We start from the raw sequence: 14,185 nt of genomic DNA, 5'->3' as shown, positions 1-14,185 counted from the left end.
TTGACATTTCGGTGCAACAAGACCAAGACCATGGACTGCAAGACGAAGGTCATCATGGAGCCCAAGACGGCGTCACCACCAGAGCTTTGTGCAGGCGAAGACTACTTTTGTCAGGATGGCTCGTACTAGCTGCCCCCCTTCGAATTAGCCCTCCATTGTTGGCTCCCTTCCCGCTCAATATTTGGGAAGAGGACGAGGGCCTCTATAAATAGGACTAGCCAGCACCATAGTGGGGGGGGGGTCTGATCTCACCTTAGCTTGTGGGAATCTACACACCACAAGTTCATACGCACAAGAACACCTCAACCTCAGGAGGCTGTTCTTCCCCTTGTATGATTCATCATCAGCCCAAGAGGCAATCCACCACCACCACACTGGAGTAGGGTATTACACCACAACGGTGGCCCGAACCGGTATAAACCCCGTGTCCTTCTGTGTTGTGAGTTCGTCGAGTTCGTCCGTGAGATCTAGCGAGCTAGAGCGTAGATCGGTAGGAGGGAAAGACTTCGCGCGCACCCCAGTGTTCGAACCTTAAGGGTTTGCCAGAGCCCCACATCCGATTGGCTTGAAGAGCCGCTCCTCGAAGACGCCAGGCTCTTGGGGCTGCCGCTTGGATGCTCTTCTGGCGATGTCATCGGCCTCTTTTTTGATGCCACGAGGTACATGCTGTAGTTCCAGACCCAGGAATTGCTTCTCCATTTTGCACACCTCTGCGAGGTATGCCTCCATGTGCTCATCCTTTGGCTCTTACACCTTGTTGGAGAAGTTGACGAGGAGCTATGAGTCTCCTTTGACGGTGAGGTGCTTCACTCCCAGGGCCACTGCCGCTTTGAGGCCGGCGATGAGGCCCTCGTACTCTGCGATGTTGTTGGAGACCTTCTCGCCCCAGTGGAAGTAGAGTTTCACAGCGTAGTAAAGCTTGTCCCGAGTGGGCGAGATAAGCACGGCTCCAGCCCCCGCGCCCTGATGTGAAAACGCGCCGTCGAAGTACATGACCCAACCATCTGGCGCCTCACTTCCTGGCAAGAGGGATCGGTTCTCGCCTGCTTCGAGTCCCGGGGTGTTAGTACATTCCGCCACAAAGTCGGCGAGCGCAGCCCCCTTGATGACTCTGGTTGTGCTGAACTCCAGGTCTTACGCTTGCAGCTCGATGTTCCATTCGACGACCCTTCCCGCAGCATTGGGGCTTCTGAGCACTCTCTCCAATGGGTAGGATGAAACGACCTTGATGGGGTGACCTTGGAAGTAGTGGGACAGCTTGCGCGAGGCCACCAGGAGCGCGAGCAACAGCTTCTGAGGCATGGGGTATCACACCCTCGCATCTCGTAGGACTGTGCTGACGAAGTATACTGGATGCTCGACCAGGGCGGGAGAGCTGACGGGGTTTTCAGCTCACAGGGACTGAGGTGTTTCCTGCGGGTTTCCAGCTCCTTGGGCTTGATGACCTGTCGTGGCAGCCACTGTCTCAGGAGCATCGTCTTGATGCTGAGCTTCCTCATCCGGCTTGGCAACTCCACTTGGCGGGTCCTCGACCCCAGGCCCTTCCCTGAGGTCCACCAACGCGGCGCTGGCGGAGTGGGGTGTGGCGGACAGGTAGAGTACCAAGGGCTCGCGAGGATGAGGCGCCATCATCAGCGGTGGGCTGGTCAAGTATCTCTTGAGGTATTGAAACGCCCGATTGGCCTCGGGGGTCCACTCGAACGAACCCTTCTTCTTCATCAGCTTGAAAAACGGTAATGCATGCTCCCCTAACTTGGAGATGAAGCGTCCCAACAAAGTCATGCAGCCTACAAGCTTCTGCATCTCCTTGAGGTTTTGTGGTGGGCTCATGTCTTCAATTGCCTTGACCTTCTCCAGGTTGGCCTCGATCCCCCTGTAGGACATGAGGAAGCCCAGCAGCTTGCCTGAAGGGACACTGAACATGCACTTCTCTGGGTTGAGCCACAGGACCACCTGGCATAGGCTCGCGAAGGTCTCCTCCAGGCCCTGAATCAGAGTTCTTGCCTCTTGGGACTTCACCACAATGTCGTCGAGGTAGGCATCAACGTTTCTTCCGAGCTGCTGCCCCAAGGCGATGCGCATCAGTCGCTGGAAGGTTGCTCCTGCGTTGCGCAGTCCGAATGGCATGCAGGTGTAGCAGTACACCCCGCACAGGGTCAGGAAAGCTGTCTTCTCCTCATCTTCCACCACCATATTGATCTGGTGGTAGCCTTAGAACGCATGCAGGAAGCATAGTAGGTCGCACTCGACGGTGGAGTCGACAATCTGGTCGATGCGCGACAGCGGGAACGGGTCTTGAGCGCAAGCCTTGTTGAGATTGGTGAAGTCGACACACGTGCGCTGCTTCCCTCCTTTCATTGGCACGACGACCGGGTTCACCAGCCACACTGGGTACCGGACTTCGCGAATGACACCCGCTGCCTCCAGTTTGTGGGTTTCCTGAATAATAAAAGACTGCTTCTCAGTGGATTACCGCCTGGCCCTCTGCTTCACAAGGCGCACATTGGGGAATACCCTCAGATGATGCTCGATCACTTTTCTCGGGACCCTAGTCAGCTGCTTGGGTTCCCAGGAGAATACTTCCCTGTTCGCCCTCAAGAAGTCCACCAACTCTTTTTCTTGATCTGGGGCGAGGTCGGCGCCTATGGTAAAGGTTGCGCCGGAGGCCTCATCTTTATCGACCGGTATCTGCTTCGTCCTGGCTTGACCCTGAGTGAACAACTGCTTCTTCTTGGTCGGTGCAGCCCCCTAGGTTCTGGACACTACCTTGTCGGTCGGGCAAGCCGCCGCCATAGCCCCGAAGGCGAGCTTGAGGGCCGCCACGGCCTCCTTGGTGTCTCCGACCACGGTGAGGACGTCCTTGCTTCCTAGCATCTTCATGAGGTTGTAGGCTGGATGAGTGGCTGCCACGAACTGGGCCAGCGCCGGGTACCCGAGGATGGCATTGTACATCAAGCCAATGCGGGCGATGTCGAAGTTGATTAGCTCGGTGCGGTAGTTGTCGCGTGTTCCGAAAGTCACAAGGAGGCGGATCTTCCCCAAGGGGTCGGAGGAGCCGCCACCGGCCTCGGAAAAAGGCTTGCTAGGGCGGAGCCGCTCGAGTGGTATGTGAAGGAGGCTTAAAGCCTCCACGGAGAGCACATTGAGGCCGACGCCACCGTCGATGAGGGTCTTGGTAACGGCTATGCCGCAGATGGTGGGCGTGCAAAGCATCGAAAACACGCCTGAGCCGGCGGTGTTGACTGGGTGATCCCTCGAGTTGAAGATCAGGTCGGCCTTGGGCGCCGCCCAACCCAAGGGAGCCCCCTGCCGCGTGGAGACGGTGCTGATCTGGCGAAAGAACGGTTTGGCGTGACGATCCGAGGGCGGCGCCTGCGAGCCACCGAGGAGGGCCGCGATGAAAAGGGGCTCCGGTCCTCCGAAGCGTGCGATGAAGAGGTCACGCAGCTCCTCCCAGGAGGCCACGGTAGATTCTGGCAGGTGGAGGAGACAGGCGCGCAGCACGCCAGACACGACCATTGGGAGCCAGTTGGCCATGATCTTACCGTCACCCCCGGCCTCCAAGATGGCCTTTTCATACGCCAGCAGGAAGGCTGCCGGATCCGCCGCACCATCGTAACGGGGAGGCATCTCCGACTTGAACTTGTGCGGCCACTGCACCCTTTGCAAGGCGGGGGTGAGGGCCCGGAGCCCTCCGACGCCGCGGAGGGTGCCCGTCGATCCAGTCGGGGAAGAGGCGGCGTCCATGAGAGTCGGCCGGAGAGGCGAGGCCGTCAGGGGGAAAAGGCTCCGGCGCACCCCTACCTGGCGCGCCAAATGTCGGGTTTTGGGTTCCGGCAAAACCCTTGAGGTTCGAACACTGGGGTGCGCACAAAGATCTCTCCCCCTCTCTAGCTCACGCACTCTACGATCTCACAACCTAGGTCGACGAACCCAAAAAACACGAGACACAAGATTTATACTGGTTCCGGCCACCGTTGTGGTGTAATACCCTACTCGAGTGTGGTGTGGTGGATTGCCTCTTGGGGTGAGGATGAACAGTTACTAGGGAAGAACAGCCTCATGAGGAGAGGTGTTCTTGTGTTGGTGTGCTTGTGTGGTTCGGGATGGTCTGGGTCTCAATCAGTTGCCTTCGTTGGTGGTGGCTAGTCCTATTTATAGAGGCCCCGGTCCTCTTCCCAAATATTGAGTGGGAAGGAATCCCACAACGCCCAAATTCGAAGGGAGACAACTAGTACAAGCTATCATGACAAAAGTGGTCTTCGCCTGCCAAAGGCTCTGGTGGTGACGCTGCCTTGGGCTCCACGGTGACCTCCGTCTTGCCGTCCTGCTGGTCTTGGTCTTGTTGCACCGATATGGAAACCTTTGCCTAATGCCTTGGGACTCCTCGCCCACGCTTGCCCCTTTAGCACCAAAGAGGAAACAAGGACACTGCGCGTGCTGGCGCCCGCCTGGTTCCAGTCGTCATGGCTTGTGTCACAGGAACCTCGCGAGGTGCCCCTCGCCTTGGTCTTTTCACCCCTCGCGAGCCTGCATGGTGAGGCTTCCCCCGAGGAGGTCTTGCATCATCGCCCTCGCGAGGGTCTTGAATGTTTGCTGGTGAAGATGGGCCATACGGGGCCGCTGGTGGAGCCATGCTATGGGCTGCAAGCAGGAAAGTCTGGCGACCCACATTCCCAGAACACCGACAGAATGTCATCATGACACCACCTGGGAAGAAGACAAACCCCAGACCAAAGGCTTCACATGGTCCAAAGGCTTCATACAGACAGAGTACTCCCCAGAGTCACCCTAACACTAATGTTATGCAGGGAAGCTATACTGAGGTCTATGAATATGAGCGTGTTTCATCAAACCGCCATGTTCATAAGACGAAGAACTATTCTGCCTATTCTTATGAGTATTATTCACCTCCTGCAAGAGTATTTGCTAGGGCTCCAAAGCCAAAGTTCTCAGATGCTGCACTTAGACTCATTGCTTCGAAGCCACCCCTGAAAATGTGGGTGGTTAAGAAAACTTAACTCTCTTTTGCAGGGAAGGGTCTCCAGCCAGAAATCCAAGGCATCAGATGCTATTGCTGGGGACCTAAAATATCTTGTGGGGCGCAAGATAAAATGCCCAAATGGTCTTACTATGTATTTTGTTCCTGAATCGCTTGCCAATCATCCTATCAGTCCTAACCTGGATATGAGCTTTCATAATCCACTTACTCGTCACATGTTTATGCTTCACAATACCCTTCGTGAAGCCTATCCCCTAACTGCACTGTAGGGTATGACACCAAAGGCTTCAGAATGGATTATTGACAGTGTATGCACTAATCACATGACTGGTGATCGAAGTCTTCTCATGGACTCAACCTTACGTCCATCTGACAAGAGTCACATCACATTTGCTGACACTGGTAAAAGCAAGGTATTGGGTCTAGGTAGAGTTTCAATCTCAAAGGATCAACACATGGATAAAGTGATGCTTGTTGAATCCCTTGGTTTCAACTTAATGTCTATCTCAATGCTTTGTGACTTGAACATGATTGTGATATTTGGAAAGTATCGTTGCCTTGTTCTAATGGAATCTGACAAGTCTCTAGTCTTTGAAGGGTACCGAAAAGGTGATCTGTACATGATAGATTTCTCAGGAGGACCACCGTTGGCCGTTTGTCTTCTAGCAAAAGCTTCAGAGTGCTGGCTCTGGCATTGGAGGCTAGGGCATGCTGGCATGAGGAACTTGTACACTCTCTCTCGAAGAAGCATGTTGTAGGCATCAAGGGCGTCAAGTTCAAAAAGATCATCTGTGTGGTGCCTGCGAAGCTGGGAAGATGACTAGGGCCAAGCATCCCTCGAAGACAATCATGACGACATCATGTCCTTTCGAGCTGCTTCACATGGACCTATTCGGCCACACTCATTACTACACTCTTACTACCACTACTTGTCTCTATTGTTTCGTTATTGTTGATGATTACTCTAGATATACCTGGGTGCACATAATTCTCTACAAGACTGAAGTGCAGGATATCTTCAGACGATTTGCCAATCGTGCCATGACGAACTATGGCATCAAGATCAAGCACATCAGAAGTGACAATGGCACAGAGTTCAAGAACACTGGCCTCGACACCTATCTTGATACATTGTGCATCACTCATGAGTTCTCTTCCCCATACACACCTCTGTAGAATGGCATCATGGAGCGCAAGAATAGGACACTCATTAAGATGGCTCGGACGATGCTTGATGAGTACAAGACTCCAAGGAAGTTCTGGCCTGAAGCTATTGATACTGCATGCCATGTCATCAATCATGTTTATCTTCACAAGCTTCTAAAGAAGACATCATATGAGCTACTGACTGGTAAGAAGCCAAACGTAAGCTACTTCAGAGTATTTGGTGCTAGGTGTTGGATCAAAGATCCGCATCACACTTCAAAATTTGCACCAAAAGCACATGAAGGTTTTATGCTTGGTTACGGAAAGGATTCGCACTCCTACAGGGTCTTCAACCTCTTTCACTATAAAGTGGTTGAAACTGTGGATGTGTGGTTCAACGGAACTAACGGCTCGCAAAGAAAGCACCTGCCAAATGTGCTAGATGAAGTCTCACCAAGTGAATCCATCAAGCTTATGGGTACTGGAGAAATCATCCCTTCAGAGGCACATGCTGAAGAGGAACTTATCATTTCTGCACCAAATCAACCTGAAGACTCTGCTCAGCCTGAAGCCAATGCTGAAGATAAAGACAATGATCAGCAAGGGCAAAATCTTTGTCTAGTTCATCCTCGTGTTGCAAATGAAGTACAAACTGAGAAGATAATTGATAGCATCAATGCACCTGGTCCACTCACTCGTTCAAGAGCAACTCAGCTAGCAAATTTTTGTGGGCACTTTGCATTTGTCTCTATAACTGAACCCAAGAAAGTTGCTGAAGCCTTCATGGAACCTGAGTGGATTCAAGCTATGCAAGAAGAGCTACAATAGTTCGAGCTGAACAATGTGTGGGAATTGGTCAAGCGTCCTGACCCACTGAAGCATAATATCATTGGCACCAAATAGATCTATTGCAACAAACAAGATGAGCATGGTCAAGTTGTCAGAAACAAGGCTCATCTCGTTGCTCAAGGATACACTCAAGTTGAAGGGATTGACTTCGATGAAACATTCGCTCCGGTGGCTAGGCTTGAAGCCATTCACATTCTGCTAGCCTATGCCAACCATCACAACATCCTCATGTATCAAATGGATGTGAAAAGTGCCTTTCTCAATGGCAAGATTGAAGAAGTATATGTTGCACAACCACCTAGCTTTGAAGATCCAAAACATCCTGATATGGTTTACAAGCTCAACAAGGCACTGTATGGCCTCAAACAAGCCCCTCGTGCTTGGTATGACACACTCAAAGACTTCCTGAAGAGCAAAGGCTTCAAACCTGGTTCCCTGGATCCCACTCTCTTCACGAAGACATACCATGGTGAACTGTTCGTGTGGCAGGTCTATGTGGACGACATTATCTTCAGCTGCACTGACAAAAGATATAGTGATGAGTTTGGACACATGACGCAAGAGCAATATCAGATGTCCATGATGGGTGAGCTGAAGTTCTTCCTTGGTCTACAAATCCGTCAGCAAAGCAACGTCATCTTCATATCTCAAGAGAAATACCTCAAACATTGCCTGAAGAAGTTTGGAATGCAAGAATCCAAGGGATACATGATGCCAATGCCAACCAAAAGTCATCTGGGCCCCAAAAACAATGGTAAAGAGTTCGATCAAAAGGTATACCGCTCCATGATTGGTTCTTTATTCTATTTATGTGCATCTAGGCCAAATATCATGCTTAGCGTTTGCATGTGTTCCCGATTCCAAGCGGCACCAAAGGAGTCGCATCACCTAGCTGTGAAGCGAATTCTTTGATATTTGGCTTACACCCCAACACTAGGATTATGGTATCCAAAGGGCTGAGAGTTTGATCTAGTTTGGATTCTCAGATGCTTATTATGCTGGTGACAAGGTTAATCGCAAGTCTACATCAGGCACATGTCACTTTCTTGGACGATCTCTTGTCTGTTGGTCTTCAAAGAAGCAGAACCGTGTGTCTCTCTCCACTGCTGAATCTGAATACATTGATGCTGGTTCTTGTTGCGCTCAGCTTCTATGGATGAAGCAAACTCTCAAGGACTATGGCATCAATCTGAAGCAAGTACCACTCTACTGCGACAATGAAAGCGCCATCTAGATCGCCAACAACCCAGTTCAGCACTCGAAGACAAAGCACATTCAAATTCGTCATCACTTTCTCAGAGATCATGTCATGAAGGAAGATATTGATATCATTCACGTCAGCACTGAAGAGCAATTGGCAGATATCTTCACAAATCCCTTGGATGAGAAAAGGTTTTGAAAGTTGCGATGTGAGCTAAATATCTTAGAATCCTCGAATATCCTGTAACTGGACACACATCCTAACGCTTATGCATGTGATGACTTAGATGTGCAACACACGAAGTAATGTATATCTTCAAATAATGAAGACATACACTCTAAGTGTGAATACATTAATGCAGAATTTGACTTTGGAGCGCCATGATAATTGTGCGGTGTCTGGGTGTAGTACTTCCTATACGGTGGGTAACGCCACCACCAAACTCTTGTTTGATGTGTTTTTATTGACGTCACATTTGCATGGTCTTAGCATTTGGTTTGTCTTCAACACTGATTTGATCTCATATTTATCTTCATAGTGATTGATTTGGTCTCACACTGATATATATATATATACATACATAAACACTATTCTGATCACGGGATCAGAATAATATTCTGATCACAACATGAACTTCCCGAGTAACGCGCCTGACCTTCCCCGTGTGCTAGGTTGAACTTCAGCTAAAAGGTGTCCAAATGAGGCTTGCTATATACCGTTGGAAAGCTATGGATACCAATATCATGACCCAAGTTAAATTTTTGGCAAAATGTAAGCGGTTTAAGAGCAGTTTTGTAAACCGTTTTTTCTTCGTATAAAAAACGTGAATCGTATTTTTGATCGCATTTTTAAACCGTCTATCGGAATGAGGCAAATAATATGGCGTTGGAAAGCTGCTGCAAAACCGCTCCTTCCACATGTTGAAAACTTTCTCTAATTCCCTACGGCTAAAGAGTAATTCGGAAAATCATAGAATTTCGCAAACGGAACACCCGAGTTCATATTTTTGATGCCATTTGTAAACGGCTAATCCAATTGAGGCAAATAATATGGCGTTGGAAAGCTTATGAAAATGCGCTACTTTTTCATGTTAAAAGTGTTTTCTATTTTTGAACAGTTTAAAAGTAATTTAGAAAACGGTACAAGTTCCACCGAGTTCGTATTTTCAAGCTAATTTTTTAATTGTATGTCCAAATGTAGCAAATGATATGGCGTTGGAAAGCTTGAAGAAATGCGAAACTTGTTTGTATATATTGTTTCTCCTAATTCATTACGGTTTTATGTCAGTTTTGAAAATGGCTAAAAACATATTTTTGCCGTAATTTCTACAAACTTTATCAAAATGGGGCAAATAATATATCGCTGAAAAGCTACGGAAAATGCAAAACTTTTTAATGTTGATGGTTTTCTCTGATTCCTAGCCGTTTTTAAGTAATTTAAAAAATAGAGAGATCATGCATTCTACCTTTATCGCGAAACAAATTCTTCGAAAATGCACCGCGTGAAGAACCTGAACTTCTCGACATGTCTACTTGAACTTCACTCTGTTTTCCACGTGCTTTTTTTTTGCTTGTAGGTCTCCATCCACTGCTCGTATCTCTCCATTCACTCACCGGAATTGAGCAAGCGATATACCGATGGAAAGCTGCTGTAAACACGCAACTTTCCCGTGTTAATCGTTTTTTCATACTCGCAATAATTTTAGAAGTTTTTCATCTCAAATTCATTCATTATAGTAGTCGAACTTCGTGCTGTTTTCACGTTGAACTTCTGTGACGTATTTTCATTTGTAATTTTCTCATCCATTTCGTCAGTGTTACACAAATGATATTCTTTTTGTAAAAACCTCTCTCACAATATTATTTTTAACTTTCTCCGACTAAGGACTTGCCGTTTTGAAATAAATTAGAAAATGACGAGATCATTTTTTCTGCCTTCATCGCAAATGGAAATGCACTGCATGAAATAGTTGAACTTCTCGGGCATGTCTGATTGAACTTCACCCTGTTTTGATGTGCTGTTTTTTACGTGGTGTTTTTTGCACTGCATGGAGTAGTTGAACTTCTGGGACATGTCTGTTTGAACTTCACCCTGTTTCACTTTTTTTTGTATTTTTCTTATATGAAATACACACCATGTAGTATGTGAACTTCCGGTTGTTATCACTTTGAACTTCTCTCTGGTTTGAGAGAATTATTTTAAAACACAAAAACAACATATTTTTTTATGTATTTTGAACATCTAAATACATGGTGAACCTCTCTCACAAGAATTTTTTGAACTTTTCCTCGCCGAGAACTTGAAATTCTAGCAACCATTTTTTTCATTTATGAGTTATTTTTAAAAGTGCAAAAAATGGCGTTGTGTTTTCCTATTTTTTGAACAGGTAAATCCTTGGTTTTAATAAACTCTGAACTTCTCTGTTATTTCATTTTGAACTTCACATTTTTATATTTTGAGTAAATAATAGTATTCGATTTTTATACGAAAAAAATTGAACATGGAAATACAGGGTGAACCTCTCCCGCAATAATTTTTGATCTTCCCCGGGTAGAGCACTTGAACTTCTTTCAACTAACCTTTTAAGCTTTTATTTTTCTATACTTTTATTCTCACCCGAAATGCATTCCTTGCAGTATTGAACTTCTCGTTGTTTTCACCTTGAACTTCTGTCACGTATTTTTGTTCAACCTCTCTCACAAGAATTTTTAAACTTTCTCTGGACGAGCACTTGAACTTTTAGCAACAAAACTTTAGGCTCTGCATTTTCATTCCTTTTTAATACCAAATGCACACCATGTAGTATGTGAACTTCTGGCAGTATGAACCTCAACTTCTGAGATCATGCGTTCTGCCTTCATCGGAAAAACAGAGTCTTCGAAAATGCACTTCGTGAAGAGGTTGAACTTCTGGAGTAGTTCTTTTTTAACTTCACTCTGTTTTTCCTGTGTTGTTTTTTACCTGTAACTCCCCAACTACTTACTCGGAATTGAGAAAATAATATACCGATGGAAAGCTATTGAAAACACGCAACTTTCATGTGAAAAACAGATAAAATATAGTTTTTAAATAAGCATCACACAATTTTTTTAAAGATTGAACTTCATACTATTTTTTTTCTAAAAACGGAAATTATTTGAGTTTTGTGTATACGTTCCGTAATTCTGAACTTCTTGATTTTATTTCTTTAATAACAATTAAAATTTAAGTTTTTTTATAAATATCGAACTTCTCCATTTTTGTAATTTGGACTTCTTGGATTATTATTTTTGCAACAAAAAATCATAGGTTTCTAATAAATATTGAACCTGTACGTTATTTAAATTTGAGCTTCCCGTGTTTCTTATTTAGAAATGGTGAAAATCCGTTCTTATGAATTTTTGAATTGCTCTTTTTTTTTAAATTTGAACTTCTTGGTTTTTATTTAGAAACGTTTAAGTACCTGCTTCAAAGTTTTATGTTTTTATGAACTAATCTGTTATTTTTGTTTGAATTTCTTATGATCTGCCAATCAGGAGATTTGGATTTTCCAATTTTATTGATTTCTCAACACACCATTTCCGAACGTACAAAATTAATTTTTTTCTATGAATATGGCCCTTGTTCTATACACTAACTTCAACGGTGAAGGTTTTGGACCTCTCCATCTTTTTAGTGTTAAAAGATCGAATGGTGTCTTTTTTATAAATGGGAAGACCCATTTTTTATAACTTTTTGAAATGCACTATTTTTTTTACTTTGACGTTCTTTTTTTTCATAATGAACATTTGAACTTCGCTGTTATTTAAATTTGAACCTTCGTGCCTTATTATAAACAAGGAAATCATAGGTTTGTAATAAACATCAAACCGCATCGTTTTCTAAATTTTAACTTCTAAGTATTGTTTAGAAATGGATAAACATACAAAACAAAATTATGATTTTTTCCATTTTTTTCTTATACATTTTCTTTTTCACTTGAAAACTTTGATCTCGTGCATTCTATTTGATCTCCTGTTTATGCTACCATTTCGAACTTCGCTGTCATTTTTTTAAATTTTGATGTTACTTACCGACAGAGGTTTTATTTGAAGTTTTTACTCCTTTTTAACCTCTCCTGCTTTTTATACATGAACTTCAACTTTTTTGTTATATTTTTTGTATTGTTCTGATTTTTTCAAACTTCCCTAATTCTCATCTCCAAACTATCATTTTTTATTAGATGTCCTTTGAACTATGTTTTGCTCGACAACAGTGCTTGAACTCAGGATTCTTTTGTTCCGAATGTCTTTTTTTTGTGATTAGTGGGCTTGGTGGTAACTTGCGTAAAATACTCGTCCATCAAAAAAACTTTTTAACTAGTGCACCGTTCATAGAATGCAAGTAGAACTAGCAATACCACCGTGTGCTCTTTTCCAAATAAATGGTATTTTTTGTACACAGAGCCGTGCATGTTTTCACACCACACCTTTTGATATTTATCTCTCCATCTTATATCCTAGAATTAACAACCACCACATGTTTATTCCTTGTTCTCTCTCCTTACTGTAATTTGTCTCTGCTCATGCATACGAAGGTAGCAACTTGATGCAACAACGCGAGCTAGAGAAGTTCAGGTTCACATTGGGTTCAGCCGCTGGGCGGACCATGGTCACACCAGCTCAGAGAGGCTAAGCTCGGGAGGTGGTTGGCGACGCTTGGCAACATCAGCATGGTCCTTGGTGTTGTGCACCCTGTACTCATTGTGCTGCTGGACGCAGCATCCCGGCATCTCTACAGCGATCTGCACATGGAGGCGTACGTACCTTGCAAGTGAAACTGAACTTCTACTTGGCACGCAAGGTGGACGTGCAGTGAAATTATGTTGCGGTGCACAGCTGGCTCGACAGGCAGTAGGCAGAGGAGGCCCTTGTTCCATGAGGCGCTGTCTGCATCCCCACCGGAAGAGCACGAATCTCGACCTTCAACTTCTGTGCAGTCCGACCTTCTTTTACTTCATAGCCCGACCTGCTACATCTTCATGAAGGATGGAGCACTCGCATGCTCTGCTTGGTGGGAGACCTCGACGCTTCAGATGTAGCCGGCCTCGAACACATTTGCTGTGATTGGATTGCCTTGGTGCAGATGGACTGACGACAATCGCGATGAGAAACATAATAGCAAGGAGAGATGGCCGCCCACATGTACTACTGATACCTCTTGAGCTTGCGTTGGTTTTCCCCGAAGAGGAAGGGATGATGCAGCAGAGTAGCGTAAGTATTTACCTCAGTTTTTGAGAACCAAGGTATCAATCCAGTAGGAGGCCATGCTCAAGTCCCTCGTACCTGCACAAAACGATAGCTACTCGCAACCAACGCGATTAGGGGTTGTCAATCCCTTCACGGTCACTTACGAGAGTGAGATCTGATAGATATAATATTTTTGGTATAAAGATGCAAAGTAAAAAAGTAAAGACAAAGTAAAAAAGCAAAACAAGATTAAAGTGATGGAGATTGATATGATGAGAATAGACCTGGGGGCCATAGGTTTCACTAGTGGCTTCTCTCAAGAGCATAAGTATTCTACGGTGGGTGAACAAATTACTGTTGAGCAATTGACAGAACTGAGCATAGTTATGAGAATATCTAGGCATGATCATGTATATAGGCATCATGTCCGTGACAAGTAGACCGAAACGATTCTGCATCTACTACTATTACTCCACTCATCGACCGCTATCCAGCATGCATCTAGAGTATTAAGTTAAAAACAGAGTAACGCCTTAATCAAGATGACATGATGTAGAGAGATAAATTCATGCAATATGAAATAAACCCCATCTTGTTATCCTCGATGGCAATGATACAATACGTGCCTTGCTGCCCCTTCTGTCACTGGGAAAGGACACCGCAAGATCGAACCCAAAGCTAAGCACTTCTCCCATGGCAAGAACTACCAATCTAGTTGGCCAAACCAAACGGATAATTCGAAGAGACTTGCAAAGATAACCAATCATACATAAAAGAATT

Source organism: Triticum urartu, chromosome 4A (genome assembly GCF_056163025.1).
Source record: "Triticum urartu cultivar PI428250 chromosome 4A, HENAU_Tu73, whole genome shotgun sequence".
Lineage (NCBI taxonomy): Eukaryota > Viridiplantae > Streptophyta > Magnoliopsida > Poales > Poaceae > Triticum > Triticum urartu.
Note: the sequence above shows the minus strand (reverse complement) of the source record.